General features: G+C 35.5%; 1 protein-coding gene across 2 annotated transcripts in view; it reads left to right on the top strand.

Moving 5' to 3' along the window:
* The window catches only part of IL1RAPL1 (interleukin 1 receptor accessory protein like 1), a 678,979-nt gene that overhangs the window by 609,732 nt on the left and 45,109 nt on the right, over positions 1 to 24,138 (top strand). The window lies entirely within an intron of this gene.

A 24,138-nucleotide genomic window follows, 5' to 3' on the forward strand; every position in this document is an offset into this window, starting at 1 on the left:
AGTGCACCATGTGTTACAAGAGCTGCATGAACAGACCTGGACTAGCCCAAGAACTGGCATCAGCATTAGTAACTGCATTCAGGGTTGAAAACCTCAAATGCAAACTGCTAACATGCCTATAACATGTTTAGGACAAGAGCTTCTGCCCCTACACAGCTGTATCATACTGATACCTCCTCCTGTTGGGAAGTGACACTATATTCCTGGATTGCATGGTGCAGGCTCCTAGTCAGTCTGCCCTCCCTCCCCAGATAATGTAACAGAATGGTGAAAAATGCATTATTTTGGCTTCTATTAAGGATCTTTTATTAGGTCTCACTGGTAAATATACTGAAAAATGGAAATATATTCAGTTTCTATAACAGATCAAAACCAATAATGAAGTGATAGATAAATATTTTGCAGAAAAAATATATATATATATTTCAAGTAACAGAAGTCTCAGATGGACAGAGAAAGAAGAAAGTAAGAATTTCGTATCAGAGTGGCCTCAGCAGAACCATATTTTTATCAGGGAACAAGTTGAAAGAGACCAAGTATCTCAAAGGGGAAAAGCAGCTTTTTTTGAAGCATAAACAGGATTTGTGACCATCCACAAGTCAATTAAAGTTCAAGGAAAATGAGCCATAAATAGAATAAATTACTTTTTTTGTTCTTAAATGATAGTCATATCTGCACGCAAAAACGGTGTGATGAGACTGGGACAATTTTATCAGGGCTTTTGATCTTCAAAAAGAGGTCACGGCTTCGTCTCTGTGCTGCTTGCAGTGCCAGTTCTGCAGCAGAGAGAAGCTGATGGTCATTTCATGAAAGTAAATTTCCATTTCTCCAATACGTAAAATTTTAACAGAATCTGGGAGCAAGCATTTCATAAATAAGAATGAATTAATTAATTCACTTACGTGTCTGTCTTCTGCCCTTCTAAAATATTTATTGCCCGAATGAGGTGTCTGGGTGAGCTGCATATCAAAGCTATGGGGCATTACAGGTCTCATAACATCTCCCTGCCTTTGATGGCTCAATAGCTGCCTCTGCAGGACAGGATCTGAGCTGAAAAAAGGACAGAAAAGCCGCTGACTCACTGTCATGGTTTGACCTCAGCCAGCAGTCAGGCCCTAGGCAGCTGCTGGCTCACTCCTCACCAGAAAAACTGGGGAAAGAATCAGAAGCATAAAAGCTGGAAAGCTCAAGGGTTGAGATAAAGACAGTTTAATATGCAAAGCAAAAGCTGCACATACAAACAAAGCAAAACCAGGAATTAATTCAGTGCTTCCCATGGCTGGGCAGGTGTTCAGCTATCCCAGGAGAGCAGGGTCCCATCACAGGTAATGGTGACTTGGGAGGATAAACTTCATCACTCCAAACATCCTCTCCTTGCTCCTTCTTCTCTCAGCTTTATATGCTGAGCATGGCACCATGTGGTGTGGGGTATCCTTGTGGTCACTTGGAGTCACCTGTCCCAGCTCTGTCTCCTCCCAGGCCCTCCCAGCCCCTCACTATCATGGCTTTAGGAAAAGCAGGAAAGACCTTGGCTCTGTGCAAGCCTTACTCAACAGTAACAAAAACATCTCTGTGTTATCAACTCTGTGCTCAGCACAGACCCAAAACACAGCCCCTTACCAGCCACTGGGAAGAGAATTACTCTACCCAAGTCAAAAGCAGCATTCACTCAACCTTATTTATAATTAATGGTAGTGGCATATTACCACATCAACAGCACATTCAGATGAAGGAGGTAGTGATAAAGAAAATGCAACTCCCTGTGAGCCGGGCAGGAAATGAATTAGGTCAGAAATACATTGGAGCAGGTGAGAGTTTTCCTTCCTTAAAACAGGAGGGAAAAGGAAAGCTTTTTAGGTCTAAGCTTTGACAAAGAATCTCCTACCTCAGATTTGAAATTCTGGTGATATGGGAAGCTGCTGGATCTGACTCCCACTTAGTGACTTGTGACTTTTGATGTTGAAGGGTAGGGAATATGCTGTCCCAGTGCTTATACACTGCCAGCAGAAATGTGGCAGTCATCCTGCCTAGCTAACACAGTAAAATAAAAATGATAAAATTTGTGCTACCCTGTTTTCCCTTGTTATGTTGGGAAAACAAGAAAAAACATATTTTATATTTTTCTAATATGTAAATGGATGAATTCCTATATGGCATATTTTATGACTAAGAAGAATAACACAAGGTTTTAAGCAAACACTGGAAAATGCCTGAGGCGGATCAAAATCCTGACAATTTGTTTAATGTGAACTATCTAATTCTAGCTTGCCTAACAGTTGACATCGTTGCATCTTAATACAAAAATGGATGACTAAATTTCCAAATTTCTGTGTCTGCCATGGCCAGAACTGTCTTTTAATTTTTTTAACCTGTTCTGAAGATTAGTACTAATTCACTGTAGGTGTAATGGAAGTGGGAAAAGTGGAGAAGCTGCTTTGGAAATCATACTTTCTAAATGTCATATAGAAATCCTGCCTTCTGAAGGAGGAATATGCCATTTTGCAATCAGTAATGATCTATTGGGACAAACCAGTCTTTTAGTATCACTGGAAACACATAGCAAATACATTTCCAGTTCTTTCATTTCCATCTTTTACTTAAAAGTTACTGTGATTTCTTGAGTCTCTGTTGTTTAGTGAAACTTCTAATCTTAACCTGAAGGTACAGGTATTGCACATCCTGAGGAAAGGGTGCTGTATTATGGCTGTTGCCTCTATTTCCTGGCAACATGAGAGAATTAAATCTGATTACCTAAGACGTTTCTTTTGTTCTGTTCATGAATTACTCCTGATCAAAATCTTAAGCAGTTTTCACTCCAGTGTTTTCACTCCTGAAGTCCTCACTGTTGTATCTGAAATCTCTAAAGATCTTGAAGGATAGACACATAATCCATTCTTTGTGCAAAATATTTTATAAGGTGTATTATATGCTGTGACCTTATGTTTCAGAGGATTCTGTTTAATTCAATACATTCACATGTAATGTGCTTCTTCTTGTCATCTTAATTTGAATCCCTGTATTTTTAAGATTTTATTATCCTTTTAGATGACTAGGATAATATTATTTCTTCTATCTTCAAAAAATAAAATTATATGAATACTAATGAAAAAGTTACTTTCACCTTCAAAAATATTAGTATGCAGGACATATGAAACTTCAGAAATTTGAATGCATAAGGTAATAAAGACCAAAATGGAGACCAGGGAGGCAGGAAAGGATGACAAACAAAACTACCCAGAACATCCCTGATTCATCATCAGAACTTGCCTATTCTCAGCATTTGCTCACTTGAAATACCTGTACCCAATCTCAAATCTAGAAAATCAAATAAAGAACTACAAGAGGCCAAACTTTATATGTGGAAAACTTTAAGAAATGTCTGGTATTGAACCACACAAAAGAAAACCAACCACCCAAAGCCAAATCAAGTAAAACTGAAAGAAACCTATGTTAATTTCAAGCCATCAAAATAAAAGGAATAAACAACCCAGAAACATGGGAGAGAGCATGTAAGTGCATGTGTGTGTGTTTGTTGCTTTTCCCTTAGCTAATCTCTTCAGCTGATTTCCGCAAGTTTTTTGTCCTTTTTTTGGTTTGTCATTTTGTGTTGTTTTTTTTTTTTTCCTATTGACCCAAAACCAACGAAAGTAAAACCCAAGAGATAACTGAGACAGTTTTTGTTTATGTGTGTTTTTGTGGCTTCATATATTAACCATAAGTAGAAAATAATAAATGTGCAACAATTTATACATAGTACGTGGAGAGACATTTTTGTCTTTGGTGGATTTGTGTTTGTGATGTTTTTTAGTGGAGGAGACAGAGAATTCTAAATGAATCAAAACACAGAAAATTTTCTTGTTGGAGACAAGTGTAAAGTGATGTGTAGTCAGTGACATAAGCATATGCAGTGACATAAACATAAGCAAGCAACTGAGCATCATAGATTTTTCTTATTACAAGAATTTGAAATGAGTGTTGTTTATAGTTAGATGGACAGCAACAGTACTGAAGATCTTCAGTTCTGAATTATGCATGTATTTTTAAAACTCACTAAAGTGTGCATAATCAAATGGTTTGTCAACACCCTAAGAACTGACCTGGTACTTGTCTGGTCTTGCATCTTCTCTCTGTCACTCTCACTAGGCAACACATAACATTAATGGAAATACAATACGGTTTCAAATCATAGTATTTGTAATATTAATTCACATCTGCAATTAATGAGAATAAATTGTATCCATGCTGAAAAAGAAAATATTGATCATCTTTAAATACATGCAGTTATTAACTTTATCAATTTACCTCAATCCCATCAACAGCTTGCTTAGCTCCAGTAATTGTAATTCAGAACTGCAAAACAAAATTGCTGGTAAAGAATGATTAGATACATATGAGAATTAATGATGATTTATAAGGTATAGATCATAGAAAGAAACATTTTCCTACTTGGAATAATTCAGTTTTGCACTTTGAGCTGGACTTGTGATGTAGTCAATTCCTAAATTTGATTTTCACCTTTTCATTTCCACTGAATTCATCTCTTCCATCTCCTAGGAAAAAGAATAATGTTGTAAAGCTCATACCAGAGAATATGAGAGTGACAACATAGAAGAGGGAGGGAAAATATGAAGAATTATTAGTTGAGCTAATTAATCAGATGCAACTCCATTTAATTATACAAAATAAGCAAAGTAAAGAATAAAATATCTGTAAATAAAAAGGCAAACCAGTGATGAAGAAGAAATCCTTTCTTTTTCAGGAACAGAATCTGATTTTATAATCCCAATATGAGTTCTTTAAATTTTTATTATTTTTAAGGCTGACAGTGTTGATATGTGTCTTGTTATAAGTGGCCTTACCTTGAAGATGTTCACACTGTGGAGTAGAGCTCGGGTCCTTGAGGGTATGGTCTCTCCACTGGGAATCTGGCTTCAAGTTGTACTTTCAGTAGTCATGGCAGTGTATCACTGACATTAATAATGCAGTTTATATCTGCTGTCTCACTTGTACTATACTTTATAAACTTATGTTTGAAAACACCTAAAAGTTTTAATGTCAGTGTGTTTATTAAGGCAATTTCTTGTTTCTGCACCGGTCATGGGAAAATAGGTAAGCACCTGTGATAGATTAAACTGTGCTGTTTAGTGCACTCTAAAGCCACACTTAAGTCATCCTACAATCATCTTATATTATTTCTGGCTTGAAAGCAGTAGTAAGATGTTAACAATGTGAAAGGCAGCAGGTATAACTAACTACATATTATATCATAAAAAGAGACAATTAGAAAAAAGGGTATGAGATGAAGTACATGCTTAGAAACCTGTAATTTCGACTGGTAATTAAACTCAAGTGTTTCATTTTCCCAGTCAGCTCATCAGTGACTCTAGAAAATAAATGATCTGAAATTGAAATCTGTTACATGAAACAATAGTAATTAATTACATTTCTCAAGGGACAATGTATCCCCCAAGCCGGTTTCTGGATAACCTCTTGAGCAATAGATGCTACCATGTATAGGTGGCAGACTAGGGACAATAAGGAAGAGAGATAACTTTATCTCAATGTTCATGAAGCTTCCAGCCTGGCTTTCAGTCTACCATCTTTTCCTTAGAAAACACAGAATTAGAAAATTTTTCCTATAGTATGACATGGTTAATAATTACCACCTTTGCCCATGCGAATGTAAGACAATATTCTAAGGATTTGCCGCAGGGTTTTTGCTGTTAATTACATATACAGAGAAATTGGTGATAAAACGTACCTAGTATATCAGAAAACAATATTTCTTTGCAATGAGGGAATTCTCCAAGAGAACACCCTTTTATGTTTTTCCTCTATATTGGATTTAAGGCTTGAAGTGTTGGGAATTCCCCTTTTGTTCTAGGAAATTAATCGATTCTGCTTTTCCTATTTTTTTTCTGACTAATTTTTCTTCTGATAAATTTCCTTCAGTTGCCTCAAGTTCTTGTGTTTACTCCCTGCATGGCTATCAATCCCTTCTCAGTTTTTATTTAGCTACTCTACACATATTAAAATTTTAATCTATTCTTGTATGTCAATCCCTTCAGACCTCTACATGTTTCAGTATTTTTCTCCATAATCCTTCTGTTCTGCATACTCATTCCAGTTATCAATCATCCACAGTGACTATTGAATCTAAAACCCCTATTATCAACCCAGAGATTTTATAGACTGAAGTAAAGACATCTTCCAAAAGAGAACTAGAAGTTTTGAAATTGTTGAGGTAAAATACCAACCTTTTCTTTCCTCCCTGCAGAAAAGATGCAAACCTGCACCTTTAATGACTGCCTCAAGTTGTTTGTGGGTTATGATAATGGCCTTAAAGGATGAACTCAAATGAAGCTTTTCATGATGAGATGGTTGAAAGGCAGACAAGAGATGTTTCACAGCCAACATAGAAGATAAACAAGTATGCTGCCAACAGCACCTCCCAGGACAGGCAGCAGACAGACACAATAGCAATTACAGACTTTTACTTTCAACAATGCTTCACGATAATATTGATTTGGTTTTGTTGTTTGGTTGGATTTGGTTTTTTTTTTTTGGGGGGGGGGTTGGGTTTGGGGTTTGTTTTGTTTTGTTTTGTGGGGGTTTTTTTGTTTGTTTGTTTGTTGGTTGGTTTTTTTTTTTTTTTTTTTTTTTTTTTTTTTTTTTTTTTTTTTTTTTCTGGGATATGGATGAGTTTCTTGCCTGCAGAAACTTTCTTTACCTAGCTAGGTCAAGTTGGCTACCACAGCTCCCCAGCTGTCCAGGAAAAGCCAGGCAGAAGTTTTCTGCTTGTGCAAGAAGAGTTCAATATCATCCTTCTTCACTAGCCCACTACTCAGGCTCCAAAGCAGATTTTTTGCTATTTCCAGTAAGCCTGCATGCAGAATCCTCCAGGATACTGGACCCCATGTGAGAGTGTTCACAGTGCCCTGATCAAGCACTAAACAAGGTTGGGAGTGATAAAGAATATGTCTTATTAAATTATCAGAACTAGCAATGAAACAAACTAGCAAACATGATAAAAGATAGAGAATCTTAGGCATTATTCATGGAAACATCATTTTCTACCTTAATAACATAATTTTTTCTGCCCTTGCCATTGAAGATTGCTCTGTCTTGTCCTATCCTCACCATATGGTCCCTCCCATAAAGATCAGACAGCTCACATCACTTGAGAATCCATCAACAGCTTTATGTATGGGAATAATAAACTTTTATCAAAGAAATGTCTGCATTACCAGCATACACATTCTTAAAAACTTCTTGATTTGTTATAGACAAAAGCTCACCCATTATTCCCTTATCAAGAATAGTATTGTTTCAAATTTTCAATTCCCTGTAATTTTTTTTTAATTTTAGCAGCGTGACAGAATAATAGAATCATTTAGGTAGGAAAATGAAAGAAAACAAGATGATATCAAGGCTCCTCCTAAGCATCTGAACCTTTTACCTTTAATTATCTCCTAAAAGTTCAAGTATTAAGAGAAAAATTTCATATGTCATATGGCCTATTTCATAAGGCCACTTTTCTAGCTAAAAACTAGTGCTAGAACATCATTCCTACTTAAAGTAGTCAGTGATGAAATAGCTTGTAAGGAAAAGTCCCTAGTGTTTCATGGAGATAAGTGTCATAAAAAGATGAAAGATGAAAAAGCATAGAGTTTGTCTGAAACCTGTTTTAAATCAGTGGTGTGGATAGAATCCAGCTGTTATGAGACAGGTTTTCAACACAGGATTCCTAAAGATTTGGTGAGTCCAATACACCAAGATGACACAATCTGTGTGGCACTCAGTGATTGGAAATAATCATACTGACACATGCAGAAGTGCTCCCATCCCCACAAGATGTCTGAAGAGCAAAGACAGAATAGTGTAAGCAACAAGACTCAAAGCCAAGAATAATAAGTCATATTCATAAATAATTCAGTGGACAAGAATATTTCTCTGAATTTCTAAACCAAAACTTTAGTAACAGGTTATTAATCCAAATTTCCTACAAGATTTCAAAAACTACGGCATATCTAAACATCTGAACAGACTTGCAATGTAAGATTTGCTGTTTATTTATTTATTAATTACTTTCTATGTGTTGTGTTATTGCCCTGGAATAATTGCACTAGGCAGCAGGCAAGTACATTATAGAGATATTGTCATTTGCCAGGAAAGCTTGGATTGTAGAATAAGACAAGAAGCAGACACAATGAGCTTTGTCACTGAGCTGTCTCTTTCCACCTGTAGTTCTCAGGATCTGTCACAGATCTGTGAGTAAAAACAGAAAAGAAAAGGGCACAAAATAAGCACAGAAGGTACAAGGTTGTGTGATTGTAACAGTATATGAGGAGCTCCGATGAAGAAAACACTTAAATATATTCTTAGCCACTGGTTTATGGCATTAATATTGTTTTATGAAAATTGGATACAAAAACTACGGAAAGTATAAGACTCTAAAGTAAAAAATTAGTAAAATTCCCTAAAACAGTTATTAATCTCTTAAGGTCATTGAACTTTTAGTTTAGCCAATTATTACTTAATCAGCATCTATAATTACATGAAAATAATACTTAAAATATTCTAATGATCTGAAATGTCACTGTACAAATTCAGTGTTTCATTCCTCCTTCAGCCTTGAAAGTTTGAAACTGCCTAAAGACAAAATATTTGCCAATATTCTTTAGCTATCCCTTTACATATGCTAATACCATGCTACTATAGCCATAGGAATTTCCGATGCCATTTAGCAGAGCATCTCAATTAAGACTGCACATGACCTACAGCATTCTCCTTTCACACCTCACAAAATACAAAATGTTGTATCCCTCATAAGCACAGCGCTTCTTGTTCAAGGGAACTTCCCTTGACAAAGAAGAAGAAATGAACTACATTAGACATATAATTATTTTGAAAAATTATGGAAAAGTATCACTCAAATGACAGAAGAGGAACAACCTATAAACGTGACTATGCAAATCCACGGCCACAACTACATATTGAAATTTCTTCTTAATCAAATATAATAACTTGGACATCAAAAGTGACAGCTTCACTCACAATCTTCATCCAAAATCATTTATAACTTTGCTATGGGAAGTTAATTGGTAAAGTCATATAAATTCCTGTTTTTAAATTGCCATATGATCAAAATCCAAATCCATAGAAAACTGCCATAAGTACATATTAGTATTGAATCCCAACGATTTACTATGGTCATTTTATTCACAGACTTTGTTAGCCTCCAGTGACATATAGAAGAAAAATCTGACTTCGATGTTTTAGGTGAATAATTTATTTTCTGCTTTTAGTGTCTTCAAACTATTACCTAGGAAAATCGGATTAAAAAAAATCAAATAGGATTAGAGGACAGTCTTTGGCAAATGTTGAAGTTGAGGGAGTTCATGTTGTGATGAGAGGAAAGAAGATAATTTTTCCTTTTCTGCCTGATGAAGAGAAGATACTTACTTTCTCCTATGATTTCTTTTAGGCATCTAGGCAGTGGGTTAGAAAAAACTCACTTCAAAACCGGAACATGATTAAAGCTTTATTTAAACTGGAAAACTGAACTAAAGTGGTTTTTGTTTGGATTTTCTGAGCCCAACATGTGTCACTAAAAAGAAAATAAAAATAACTGGAAACTAAAATTTCACCATTATTTTCATAGTTTTGGGTGTTTTAAAATGTATTGTCCTTGTGTTTGTTGAAGAGGAAAAATTCTTAGGTTAGCAATCTAGCTGCACTGATGGGTTGAGAGGAAGGAATTTTCTTGAACCTTAGTTTCATATAGACAGACTGCTTACAGAGGAATAAAATCCTTCCAAAATGAAACAGATTTGTTATGCACATTTTGTACAGATATTAATGGCCTCAGATAATGAAGAAAGAAGACCAGAGTAAGATCACATGTATGTAACCAATTTTCTTTGCTAAAACAGGTATTTGTTCATGTACGTAACAGACACTGGGAGAGAAGAGACAAAAAAAAAGTCCCATTTCTGGTGTATGGATAAGGAATCAGATAGAAATTTATCTGACCAGATAAAATCATCCAAAATTCACTGCAATTCATTTTGAGATGCCTGGCTATTTCCAAAGTCAATAGCAGCACACAAAAACAGTGGTTCGCTTTGAATACTGGTTTAGTCTAAATTAACATCCAAAATTTGCAAGTGTTTCTTATGGTTTTGCACAATTGTAAGACTGGATGAGAAAAATTAAAATCAGTCATAATGTAAAAGTTGCAAACCACAAAACTCCCTCACATCAGGGGAAGTGTTTTAAAGGGAAATTTATTTTCATTGATTAATTTTTTTCTGAGATTTTGGTGCTCACATAAAACAGAACACAAAATCTTGTACAGATCATCTTAAAACTCACTATGACTTTAAGAATTTCTACACTATTTATTTTTTCTTTATTTTTCCTGATGGAATATTTTTAACTTGATTATGGTTGAATTTTTGACTCTGTTTATATGAAAGTTTTCATGTTTTTAGATTTGATTATAAAATTAGCTTTTTGAAGCCTTCTACATTGAGCAAGTATTTCCCAACATACTACAGATTTTTTTATTTTAAAGGATTTGTTTTTTCCTAAAGGTTACGCCTGATAATCTATCCTCTCTTCCACCATGCAGTGGCCTGTGTTGTAGCAGTGTAATCACATCCACCAGCTCTTGTAGTTTCTCTTGGAATGTTCTTAATTATTTTGTGTTGCCAACTTTAGAACTACTTTGGACTCTAACCACTATTTGTCATTTATTGCAATGATCCATCTTTGGGAAGCACTCACATCCAGCTCCATGTGCCATGGAATGTAAAGGAAGGCGTAGGTCTTGCCCAAAAATTTAAAGACAAAGTAGATGGGTGGCAACTGAACAGACATGTTAGACACAAAAATTTTAAATAATAAATATAAACCTATTTTTATTATAAATTTATTTTTTACTTAAATTTATTTAAAGATAAATATAAATTTCCTTTTCTGATGCTCTTAAAAAGGTTCATATCCAGACAACTATGCTAGTCCAGTATTTTTAAAGTTCCTGTATGTTCTTTTGTAATACCATTAACCCATCTGGTTAGAGTTTGTGGATGTTCTCTAAGGAAGGGTGCTGAGAAATTTAAAAGGAAAGGGAAGAGATGAGGCACATCTGTGTGAAAATAAATGAACTGAAAGTTGTACAGGCAAAGTGAAAGATTAAATTTGAGATGTAATTGGAAAAACATAAATCCTCCATGGAATATTGGGGTGGTGCAAGTAATTGTGGTTTTCTCCTTTTCCTGCAGTATGTTTTTGAAAAGCTTTCTGGATGGTACACAGAAGAGACTAGAGAAAGTCAGCCACTCTTGGGATGCAGATATTACTCTGGTAGAAAGAACGAGGAGTCTTGATTTAGCACCTAAATAAAGCAGCTAGTGGCAGCAGCGTGTAAGGAAAATAACAATCTGACCTTTGCAGTTGCCATGACTTTTCAGACCAGGAAGAACATAGAAAAGATTGTCACAATTGCCGCTCCTCCTAGGCTGTTGACACAGTCAAAAGGCTCAAACCAGCTATTAGGATGAAATTGGCAGGAAAATACATGAATACATTGGATATATATTCCTGGGATTTGAATCTAGTTTTTCTTAATTTTGAACTTTACACATACTGAAAATTCTAATAAACTTCGAAGGCAGTGGTGTTTGTAATGGCATACTATCACAAACGTGTGTTGAATTATTTTCTCCCTTGCTTTACAACAAAGATGGGAAAAGCTACTCCTGAAATTTTCTCCTTTTATTTTTTTCACTATTACCGCACAGTAAATAAGATACTTGGCTCTGACTCATTGTTATTTGTTGATTTATAGCATATGCTTCACACACGCAAATACTCTTTTTTAATACATCAGAACACAAGACCTAACATGACATAAAATGTAATTGATAAATTGCAAAAATGAAATTAATGTAAAGAGGCAGCACTGTGGGTTGAACCTTTGAGGGACTGAGACATCTGAAAAATGTTAGATTCTGCACTCCAAACAGTATTTCCAGACTTCTTTCCAAGTTCATATTGTTAACATAGAAATTCTGTAAAATAGTCCAGCTTACACACTGAAGGCATGTTGTGAAATCAATAGAATTTAGCCTCAGCAGCATCTGTAAGATTTGGCCTCTGGAAAGTGTAAAAGAACAAGAAAAAAATTATTCAGGAAGAGCATATATTTTATGAGTAGAAACAGCAATGCTAATTGAATTCTACAAAGAGACTATCATTGAAATGTGAAGAGCCTTTGAGCAAATTTATGGCCACATTATGCCTTCTTTTTGCATCCCATTGTGCTCATCTGGCTCATAACTTGGCCTCAAGAGCCAGATCCTCAGTTGCTATAAATTGGTGTCATTCCACTGAAGACAGAGAAGCTGCACTGATTTATACCAGCTGTGGACCAGTCATGTTAATTTCTTCTATTTTTTTCCCACTATCAGAATGAAGGTGTAGCCAGAAAAGCTACTATGGTCTAAACAGGAGATGAATAAACATAGCTGGAAGCATATGTAGCATGGCTATAACATATCTATTGTTTGAATAGAAAGAGATGATCCAAACTACAACGGGAAGTCAGTTCATTGGAAATTCAGGGATCTCCCTCATGTTATTAACCACCAACCATACATATAGGCACATTCTACTCAGAATCATTTAAAACATCCTTTTATTTGTAGAAAGCCAAGTAAAAATGTGAATTTTTTCTGAGCATATTTAGTTCTTGTGTGTTTAGTTTGGTGACTTTGGTTTGGCTTTTTGTTTTGTTGGGATTTTTTTCCTAAATCAATGAGTCATCATATAGCTCTCTGAATTTCTGTGTTGATTTTTGAAACTCAAGGTCTTTTGATAGAACTAAATTGTATAAGTCATATTGAAATGTGAATGGCATGCATTTATGCACAGTCTAACCTTGGGTAATAGATATTGGCTTCTGAAATCAGAGTTCCCAGGTTTATTACATCCACTCTCCTTTTGTTTGTATCCTCTTTCATATGAATTTAGTTAACAAGAGCATCTTAAACCAAAAAATGGAAATTAATATCACTATTTTTTTTTCCTTAACTGAAAGTCAACATTATTTTTCCTCAATAAGGTCTTCATGAAGAAGACTCCTGAATTTATGAATCTATTTTACAGCCTGAATGTTCAGCATGACTCACAGAAATTTAAGATTTGTGTACTATGCCCAGAGAAAATAAAATAGAAGTACCTGATACAGTCTCTGCACTCTGACATATACCTGCAAAGCTGTAGATATATTTTAAAGAAACAGCAATTCTATTTGTCACTTCTCCACAAATTAATCTGTGAGATCTGTTATGCATCAGACTGCCTCTGCCTGGATAGACCCTCAGCATATTGAAAAGTATGAAATATCCTGATTTCTGGGTGACTCATCCCATTCTTTGTTACTCAAAATTTAAAAAGCTAAAGGTGTACATTAGAACTTGGAAAAGAAGCGTACATTAGAACTTAAAAAAAAAAAAAAAAATTCTAAAGGGCTTTTATTGAAGGTGGTTTGAAATTTCCTGAAGTGACACTCAGTTCTTTGGAAAAGCCTATGATTAAAACACTGAAGTACCAATTCAGTGACTGGCTATTTTTTTTTTTTAATTCACCTTTTTCCACTGGAACAAGTTCATTAGCCAGGACAAATTAAGGATAAGGGGCTAATTTGTGGCAGGCTGGAACTGCCCCAGATGAAAAGTTCCAAGGATGTATCATTGGGACCAGGGGTTCTCTCTTTAAGAGTGTGAAGAAAAAAAGAAATATGAAATAAATTTTGAAAAATATTAAAAGCATCCCTTTGTGAGGTTTATTGTTTTTAGGTAATTAATAATAATAGTTATAAACTATTAGTTGATTAAAACTTATCAGTTAATGAATAATTAATACTTAGGTGGATGTGATTAGTTGCTAAATAATTATTAACTCACTAATGATTAATAGTGGTTATTATTCATTATAATTCTAAATTCCACTTCTAGTGTGTCTGCAATAAAATTATTTATCCATTTCCCTAAGCATCCATCCCCACAGCACCTAAAGTGCAGATCAAACACATGACAGGAAAATGAGCTCCCTGTTCTCTTTAAGAATTTATCTAAGTGACTTTGTAACTCTTGGGCAAATGGATTGAGCTTTTGGTTTGTCTGTAATATCCATTTGGATACAATCTCTGTAATTCTCGTTGGATTTTTTTACCAAGTCTATGCCAACAGGACATGATTCTGCTGTTGAGGTAATGTGCTTGCAATAACCTAAAATGCTACTTTATAACAGACGTGTGGAAATGTCCCTTATGTTATACATTTAGTTTGCCATTCAAGGACAAAAAAGGCAATTCAACACAGTATGAAATGACAGCTATTAAGAGGGTAACAGATGAGACAGTAAAATGAAGCTTGTACTTACTTGAGACAGTAATTTGAAGAATATTTTCAGGAAAATTCTACAGATTGAGTTGGTCATCATAAAACTCAGAGTTGTAGTAATAAGGTTTAACCTCAGAGTTTTGAATTTAGCTGCTGTTATGCAAGGATAATGTGAAATTTGAGGAGGGAAAAAAAATTTAGGAATTTGGATTAAACCCTTTTGAAATAAGCCCATAAACTAGATGTTTTAGAGTCAATATGGCTGAATCCCAAGATAATATGTATATGGCAAAAGAACATTCAACAGCAAGTGGTGAAGCAAAATTATGAGTACTACATACTGATATCAAACTTGGACCTGGCTAAACACTGCCTTCACTGAAACTTTTGAATTTCTGCTATTTGCCACTCCATCAGCCTCCAGAAACCCAGAGCCACAGATCTTCTCAACTCCTCTGTGACCATGATCTGTTCAGTGCTCCCAGAAGAATAAAGAGGTGCCAGCATGGAGCACAGATCTGAATTTTACTCCTTTCTGTATTTGGTCACTTTGGTATTACTTCCTTACTTTATTGCCAAAACCAGACATTTTGCTATCTCCAGCTAAATACACTTTATATCTAGGGAGAGACTTTGCCTCATATTTGAGTTCTGCCTAGGGAAACAGAAGCTTAAAGATGGGAAAATCTTGGCCTGTGATGCAAACCAGGTCTAGGTGTGTTTGCTCGGTGTTCCATCACCATCGGTGTCTCTGGCACTGCTGGGTGAGATTTCACCTTATTTCTTGTGTGGAGTCAATAAGAGACAGAAATGTTCACGTCGCCATAAGCAACATGATGGCAGCAAGCACTGGAGCTCTGAACTCCACCCTGTGGGCAAGGCTCTGCTCTGGATCTCCGTCCCCTCAGGTGGGGTCAAAGGCTGATGGATGAAACTCATAGGTGTTTCTCCCTGTGCTGCTAAAAGCATCCAGCTGCACAGGCAGAACTATTCAGTGTGGGTAGAGTGTGATCACCTACTGCCTTTCAGAAGATGTGCCAGTTCTCTGGTGTATGAAATGGAAAGTGACAGTAGGTTATAAAATTGTGATGGATGATTTAGGTTGCTGTATTCAGCTGTAAGCAATAAATGCTGAGCTCGGCAGAAACTACCAAAGGCAAAACTGCAAGTCATTTACTAGCAATTTAAAGCACATGAGATTTGTAATGCATGAGGCCCTCAGGCCCAACACTTCTCTCCAGTAATGGGAAACAATATTTTGGTGAAAAATGGCATGTTTAGTTTCAACTTTGTGCTGCAAAATATATGGGTAGCCTAGTTTTCTTTATTTCTAAGGGTGGTAGCTATTTACATCTTATTCAAACTGCAAGTTTCTCTTCAAAAAAGTTGGCAATATTAGTATTCCTTGAATGAGTTTTGATAAGAAGGAAAATCAATACTTCAGAATAACTAAAACTGCAGTTTTAAAACTTCTGATCTATGTGATTTACGTTTCATCTTATATTTGATAAACTTGTGTGAGATTAACTCCATAGTGAGCCAATACAGCTATCCTTTGAAGGAAAAAAATGAAAATGTCATCTATTTCTGCACACGTACCAATACAGTTAAGTAGTTCAAATACTAATTCTCATTTAGGAGGGCAGTGGTGGGTGAAGGGTTGCTGGCATGAAGCTGGATACTGAAATATCACATATTTGGTGTGACAGAGATAAACACCATCCAGCCGGGGACTTATGCTGAAGTTTTCCTAACATGCCAGTTTTTAAGTTCATGAGACAACCTTCGAAATGCTGTTCTATTTTGAACAGTGAGCATGTGAAGATGGTGCAGTGAATGTCACTGTGGGTTGGATCACCTGGAATTCCAGCAAAATCTATGACTTTGTTTTCCAAGTATGCTTGACCTAAACAGTGGAAGGCACAATAAGCCTGCCATCTTACAGCAACACAGTCTGAGACAAAAGGCACTTTCATTCATCAAAGCTAATTAGGTTATGCCACTTTTCCTTGGGTCATTTTCAACGTGGTCATGTTATCTTAACTCGTGAGTTACAGCCTCTTCTCTGTCAAAGGCTTAGATGGTAGGTGAGTTCTGAAAACAACCAGATGGTAACCTAATGAGTACAAATCCTTCCTAGCTAAAAAAGATCTGGTGTCTGGTTTCTCCTATGGTACCAACAGCTGAGCAACAGTCTACTGATAACCCAAGATGGAGATGAATGATTTGTTGTGGCTGGCTCTGAGTGCTGCCCTAAATATCCCAACTTCTGTCTGTTCCTGTGTGAGCTCTTCTGTGACCACACATCTCCTTGTGTACACTTTTGCAGAAAGGATTGTGCTAGTTTTAGAACAGCTGTTGCAAACATCCCAAATTCCAAAGGTAGTACAAATGTCCTGAGATACTTCTTCTGCATAGGTAAATGAATAGGTGAAAATTGCATCCATTCATCCATTTGGTAATGAAGATTAAAGCCCAGTAGCAGGCACAGAAATTATGCTTCCAATTTTTTTTCCATATGTCTAATTAAGAATTTCCTTTACTGAAAACTTGAACCTTTGTAACTTTATTTATCACAGCTAAACTCTAAAAATTTTTCTATTCAGAAATACAAGTTACTCGGCACTACAAATCCTTAGAATGGCAGCATGAGGCAGGAGGGAGGAAGTTAAAGCTATGAAGTTGATATTATGCTTTTATCCTGAATCTATTGAAACCATGGTAATACATTAATCATTTCTTTTCCATCAGTGAAACCCCTCCTAACTTGGTCAATAAAAAGGATTAAGATGAAAGGAAAGTAGTAAAAGTGCTTTCTGTCTAGTGGCAGTGCAGATATCAACTTGAAATCAATTACCTATCCAAGGAGCTATAACTGTGAGAGACAGTTTTCATGCCCTACAGTGGCTTTCCCCCTCATATTATTCAATTGGAATTAATAAACATCAAAATCACAAAAGCTTTCAAGAACTAAAACCTCAGGGTAAATCAGATCATTCAAAACTTTTCACCGTAGTTTCTGAGGGGATCTTTTAAAAGTATTGTTTCCGTTTTTAAACAAAACATTTATTTTCCAGCAAAAGGTTCACCTTTTAAAAGGTTGTGTTGTGGTTTTTTTTCCATTTGGAGTAATTTAGTAGTGGCAAAATGTTTAGATAATTAAACAAGAAAAAAAAATTGAATAATGAGAGAATAAAATTATTTTGGATAGCCTTGGTGATAAAGGATTTTTGCTAGCCTTTAAAACTGTTTTAAAAGAAGCAGATATAGTAATCAGGTTTTATGACAATGGGTGAGAAAATTTTACAAGAGTGCTAGAGCAAGGCTGATGTAGAAATTACATGAGGTGTGGATCTTCAGAGTTTAGGGATGTCCAGAAAGGACAGATACCACAAATGCTGTAGAAGAAAATTACAAGATTTAGACACATTGATGGCATGAGTAGGAACAAGATCTGGATGTGTTCATAGTTGCTTTCCTTCTTTCACACACAAGTAATTGCCATCAGCCAAAGTGTTTTTTTCCCATGTGTGGGTGCAGAAAACAAGTTATATTTTCATCCATTTCTTCTACTTCTAACTTCCTAATTTTTAAACGAATCTACACAGCCAAATCTTTGAAGACATAAAGCAATTTTCTTTGACTTCTTTAATGTAGTTTCCCCTTTTACTGTCCCCTCATCTAAACACCGTGGAGTATTTTTCATTTCTTCTTTTTTTTCTCCCCCCCCCCCCCCCCCCCCATTTTACGAGCAGTGTGTACAGCACTTTAAATCAAAGAGATTGGATCCTGGGATCCTAGAGATCACTATTCTTCCAAATTCATACTTCAGAGGAAGTTCAGAAAAAGGAAATGATTTGCAATTTATGTTCAATAATTGGAGTGGAGCACCTGCCAAAGCAGAATATTAGGTTTTTTCATATAGTGACAAATGATGAGACACTGATGTCCAATAATTCTTGTAATGTAAATTGATTTCAGATTACTGTGGAGTGTCTCTTTAGTTGACAGTGATTGTGCAGACATCTATGAAGAAGAGTTACTGTGCTCTGTGGGTTTTTACTGTATGTGTTTAGGGGTTTCAGTAGCAATGTTTTAATGAAGACTGTTGAAGCTGTGACCACACAGAATTTATTTTGAATAAAAATCTTTTCCATACCAGGAGACTTCTTTTTTTGTTTCTCCCCATGAGCGATATGGCCACGGTAGTTAGTTTCTGACATTTCACACTCTAGAGCCTGCTGAGAGATAAGTCACATTTTTCTTGCCTCTTTCTCTGGACTTCTGCCTGAAGCCTTTCTTCCATGGAACACTCTATTACAAGTTGCTCAGAAACAGCAGGGAAGGAGCCAAAAGATGCAGTGCCCAAAGAGGAGAGACCCATGAGTGTGTGCCTGCTTAAAATGTACCTGGTGTTCAGATGAAATTGTGGCATGGACAGGAACATTTCTGCAAGTGCTTAGACCCAGAGAGAATATGGTAGTTATTTATCATATTATGTCAATCTATTTCAAGCTTCCTGTTAAAGTGGTTTGGTTTAAAACCAAAAGAAGATTCAGATTGTGATTATAAAGGACTTTTTTTAAAACAACAACAAATGTAATAACTTTCAAGGCACATTTTTAGATCTATTTCTCTCAAATCCTGTTTTTGTAAGTTAGATATCTCCCTCTTTGAATTTTATTAATAACAGTAGGTCTCAAAACTAATGATGCCTGTTTTCAGGAATGTTGTCATATGTGAATAGTATTTGAATAAACTCTTATCTTTCAGGGTAGCATGGGAGGGCAGAGGGGGATTAAATATGTTTTTATAACATTTTTGTCAGTCATTTGAAATGCTTCACACTTTAATAAAGGGCACATTAAATGCAGATATACTTATAATCTGAAGATTTATTCTGTAGCCACCAAAAGCCACAACTGTACAATTTAAATATTTCAGAGTAAACTATGTGTAAGCAGGTTGTGTCTAATTCTTTGTATGTACAATTTCTATTTGTACACATCTAAACCTAATATTTTTAAGTTCCTGACTTTGGAACCTTTGAAATAGAAGGCTTACTGTATTATGTAATTTATTATTTTGCTGATAATTACTCTGCAATCAAGAAAAAAGAAAATAATAACTTAGACATTTAGAGACACTTTGTTATTGGCAAGGACAGACCCCTTTTATTACAAAAATCTGCATTAGGTAAGCCCGTGCTTAAAATATGAAACTGTATTTCTCACTATTTTCTTGGCCTGTGCAACCTAAATATGGTTAATGAAATAACACCGTGGTCTACTTTTTGCTAGATATTTAATTCTATATATTTTGATTACCTGAAATTCTTTTAATTAATCTTATCGTCATAAAAACGAACTTTTACCAAATATTCATCATTCCTCCTTCTTGGAAAGATTGTGCTACTTTTCAATACTCAGATATACAGTATGTCTTACATGGTAAATTATGCTTAAAAATTGTTTTTCATGATTATGTTCCCACTATATGAAGTCAAACTATAATGAAAAATTATGAAAATGCTCATGAATAAAAACTTTTGAGTAGGATTTAAAAATAGGGATTTTTTTCTCACAGCACTGGAAATAGCCTGCAATTTTTTGTTAAGTACACTATTCTATTCAATTAACTTTTTTTGGTTTTGTGTATGAAGTTCATTTATTCTTAATTAGGCAATGGTAATGGTCATGACTGAGACTGAGACCACTCTTGGAAAAATTTTAGAAACAATTGAAAGGATTTTCCCACAAGTTAAAACTGATTGAATTTGAAAAGTCTGATGAAGTCTCAATTACAGAGAATCTCTACTGGGAAAATTCAAAACTGTGACATACTTGTCCAACAAAACAAAAAAACCCCAAACCAATCCAAACAAACAAACAAAAAAACTTTGTTCAACCTAAAGAATCTGATAAGGCAGTAAGAGCAGCTTGAATTTAAGCAAACACATACACATGCACAAATCTTTAATTTATTTCTATAAGTTATAACCTTTTGCTGAATGAGTTTTTTGATGAATGAGTTTAATGTCTGTAATAAGAACCACCACAAGAAAGGATAAAAATGTGATATGGGTTTTCAGTAAGTCTGTGGTATTGTTACAATGTTTATTACACCATCACTGAGATATGGATGGAAATTAGTTTTTTCCCCTAAACAGTTTGATACTAGTTCAATTTAGCTCTAAATTACTCGCTTTCTCTTGTAACCTGTGATTTTTAGCTAATTTCTTTTATTTGTGTGAGCGCAGCAGAGAGCGGAGTGAAATGTTTAAAGGTAATCCATGTTCTTCACCACAGTGCTGAATCAAAACCATGATCAGATATAAAACAAGAGTTCATCTCCAGAGAATTTAGATTTGGTCAAAGTGCAAGAATGGTATCTTACATCTGAGGTTAATTGTGGCTGTTTGAAAGTTTCACCAGACCCCTGGGTAATCCTCACAGCACCTTGGAATGAAGAAAAATCAGCTGCACTTTTGTTTCAGTAAACTACCTCTGTTTTTGTGAGATTATGCAAAAGTTCTGAAAATTCCTGGGTTACTTAAACAGTTACACTGACCACTTTGTAAACTTTCTTTGTGGTTGAAACTTTTCTGATGAATCACAGAGCAGAATTCCCAGCATGGCCCTCCAAGGGCCTGGGACATTTCTTCAACCCAGCTTCTGTAATATGAACTCAAAAAGCTCTGAACATTAATTAAAAAAAAAAAAAAAAAAAAAAAAAAAAAAAAAAAAAAAAAAAAAAAAAAAAACCCAAACAAGCAAAACCCCAAACACACACACAAAAAAATCCCAAACTAAAACCCAACAAAAAGTCCCAAACAAACAAACAGAAACCAGACCAAAACAAAACACCAAACACCAAAAAAGCCAAAAACATACTAAGCAAACATTTTTGTAAACTATAATTCTATCTCATCTAATGTGGGTACAGCAGGCATTAGTCATTCATAAGGATTAGTACCCTGTTTGAGAACATTACGCCTGAGTTGACAGAGGTGCATGGAATATGGCAAAAAAGAATTTCTTATTTGAAATTCAAGTCAAACAACAAACAAACTGTAGTCTCTATGGTTCAGAAGATTTAAACACCTTTTGTCTATTTTTGTGACACTTACAAGCAATTCTTCTGGCTTTATGTAGAATAGAAGTGCTAAAACAAAGGTCAAAATGACCTCAAAATGCTGAAAGCACAGTAACCTGGACAGAAAATGTTCTGAGATGGCATATTTTGTTCCAGGCCTAAGGACTCAAATTGCATTTTAGTTTTGATACACCACCATAATTTTTTATGGAGTATTTTCTGTTATAAATGGTAACAGATAAACTTCTTTTTATCTGTGAAAATTTTTACAGTAAACTTCTGTTTACTGTAAAAATTGCTTCATCTGGGGAGATATTTTGTCCAGAAAAATTCAGGAAAGATCCACAGAAAATTTCTTGACATGTGGCCTTTCCAAGTTCTTGGGTTCAGTCTGTTGCTTTTAGAATACTGAGAAATCAAGTAAAATCCACGCAGGCTCCTCCATAATTTTAGGCTCTGCGTAATTCAATGTCCACACTGCTTTTCATTGACACAAGACAACAGTGACCACACAAACGTAAACTGTCACAGATCACTCAGATGGCAGAGCTCAAAGGAAATTTGAACTCATTGGAGATAGCTTAACCTGAGTCTAAGGGACTTATCCTATAGAGTGTTGAGTTGTGTTTACACATCTCACCCTGTGATAGAACTCAGGTATCAGGAGATGCTCCTCCCTTCCTCCTTGCTGTAAAAAATGACATTTGCATCAGGGCAGAAAAGGACAATTTAGATATGGGAACTTAAACATTAAAGAAGTCTGTTCTCACAATAATTAGCCCAGTTAAACCCTTGTGATTTGAATCTGCCAAGGATCAATACTTGGCTAAGAAATGAGTGCACTTTTTAGGGTTGAAATTAAATAACCTTTTAGGAATATTTGGTGTAACAATGATGTCATGCATTGTCTCATTTTGGAGAAGCCAGCTATGTCTTTCAGCGCAAAATAATAAGTTGCATTTCCTTTCCAGATTTTTAAGCCCGTTTGAAAAATCCTTCCTTTGTTGGGGTGGGTCATTTCCTAAAATAAAATAAGTTAGAGTAAGAAGTATTGAATTTTTTTTTAAATCAAAGAAACACCTCTCTTTATATTTTCTACCCTTCTTTAGCCAAAGTTCATCTGAATTCATGAATAATTTTGCATCTTTCTTCCTTTCTATAACTGGACATTGAAAAAAATTACCTCTGTTAAGGCAAAGTGAATTATGTAAAAGCTTTGTGCACATCTGAGGAAGGAGGCATAGGCATGGTCTATATAGTATTTTACTGAGAATTCTGTTCCTTGCCATCTCCTGAGTATCTGGGACTGTGACAATCCTAAATGAGAGTAAAATGAACCCTGTTTAGATTGCCTCTGTTTGAAAATGAGTCTATAGTGGGTATTTCTGCCTTTTACCCACTCCAGTTTCTTCCGTTTGCAAAGAAATTTCACTCTCTACCAACAGGATTACAAATTTCAGTATATTTTTATCATCATCCTTGAGTAGCTCCGAGCAATTTATATGCATGAACCTTTTAATTGACTTAACATGCCTTTCTTAAGAGGATAAGAATTAGTTATGAAGCATTACTAAACAGGTCAATTCCCACGATGTTATAGTCTCTGGATAGTCCTCCATTTTATGCATAAAAAAGCAACGGGTTTTCTTAACAAGTCTTTAGAGTGTAGAAACTTTGTTTTCCATGAAATCAGAAGAGGAAGACAGAATTATTATTTAAACTGGGTTATTGCACATACCCCCACAAGAAGATATAGACTGTATCCAGGCAAGTCACAGAGATTACTGGCAAACCTGGCAATGGAACCATTGCCCGAATTGTTTTATCAGGCAGCTGGGAAGAGAATGGGAATACATATTTACTTCATGAGGGCACATATTCCTGCTAAAACTCTCCCAAAGGGAGTATATTACAATCTATCAATAAAGGGGATAAATTCTAGTGAATTTTATAGTGAATTAAAACTAATTATATAGTATTTAATCGAAAGGCATTTGTCTTGGCTTATTTTCAAATTATACTACTTTCTTGCTGGTCTTTTGGATAGGATCCAGTAAAATATACTGAGTATGTTAGAAGTATGAAAACTATTTCCTGCATGAAGGATGTGCACTCAGTGGTCTGAAAGGTCTTTGCTGCAGCCATCGTGTTTCCATGACTACCTTTTGAATTAGCAGGAAGTGTTCATCCCCTAACACCAGAAATAAAATCCTCTCATGCAAGGTATGAGTTGATTTCATTTCTTGCTCTTCACAATTAGCCCCTTCCTCAAGCTAAGACTTCATCATCCATCTTGGCTCTCAAAGGAGCTATTGTCATATTTCTTTTCCCAGTTCATCACACTCATTTTTTTGTCTGTGGTCATCACAATGGCATTTGGTGGGGAAGACAGGCAGCACTGGACTCTACTTGGTAACATGAGCCAGAAATACAAGAGGCACATCAGTAATTGTTGCGAGCAGTGAAAATTATTCAGAGACCCATGGAGGAGTGATTGACAAAACCCCCCTCGTTCTTGGTACACATAAGCACCCAGATTCCCTTTCCCTACTGTTCACCCATTATAAAATACTCCAAAGTGATGCACCTTTTCATAGAAGGAGTTATGTGGATTGAACTCATGCATTTATCT

The sequence above is a fragment of the Chamaea fasciata genome, unplaced genomic scaffold, assembly GCF_029207755.1.
Source record: "Chamaea fasciata isolate MVZ Bird 193981 ecotype frontalis unplaced genomic scaffold, bChaFas1.0.hap1 SCAF_2, whole genome shotgun sequence".
Lineage (NCBI taxonomy): Eukaryota > Metazoa > Chordata > Aves > Passeriformes > Sylviidae > Chamaea > Chamaea fasciata.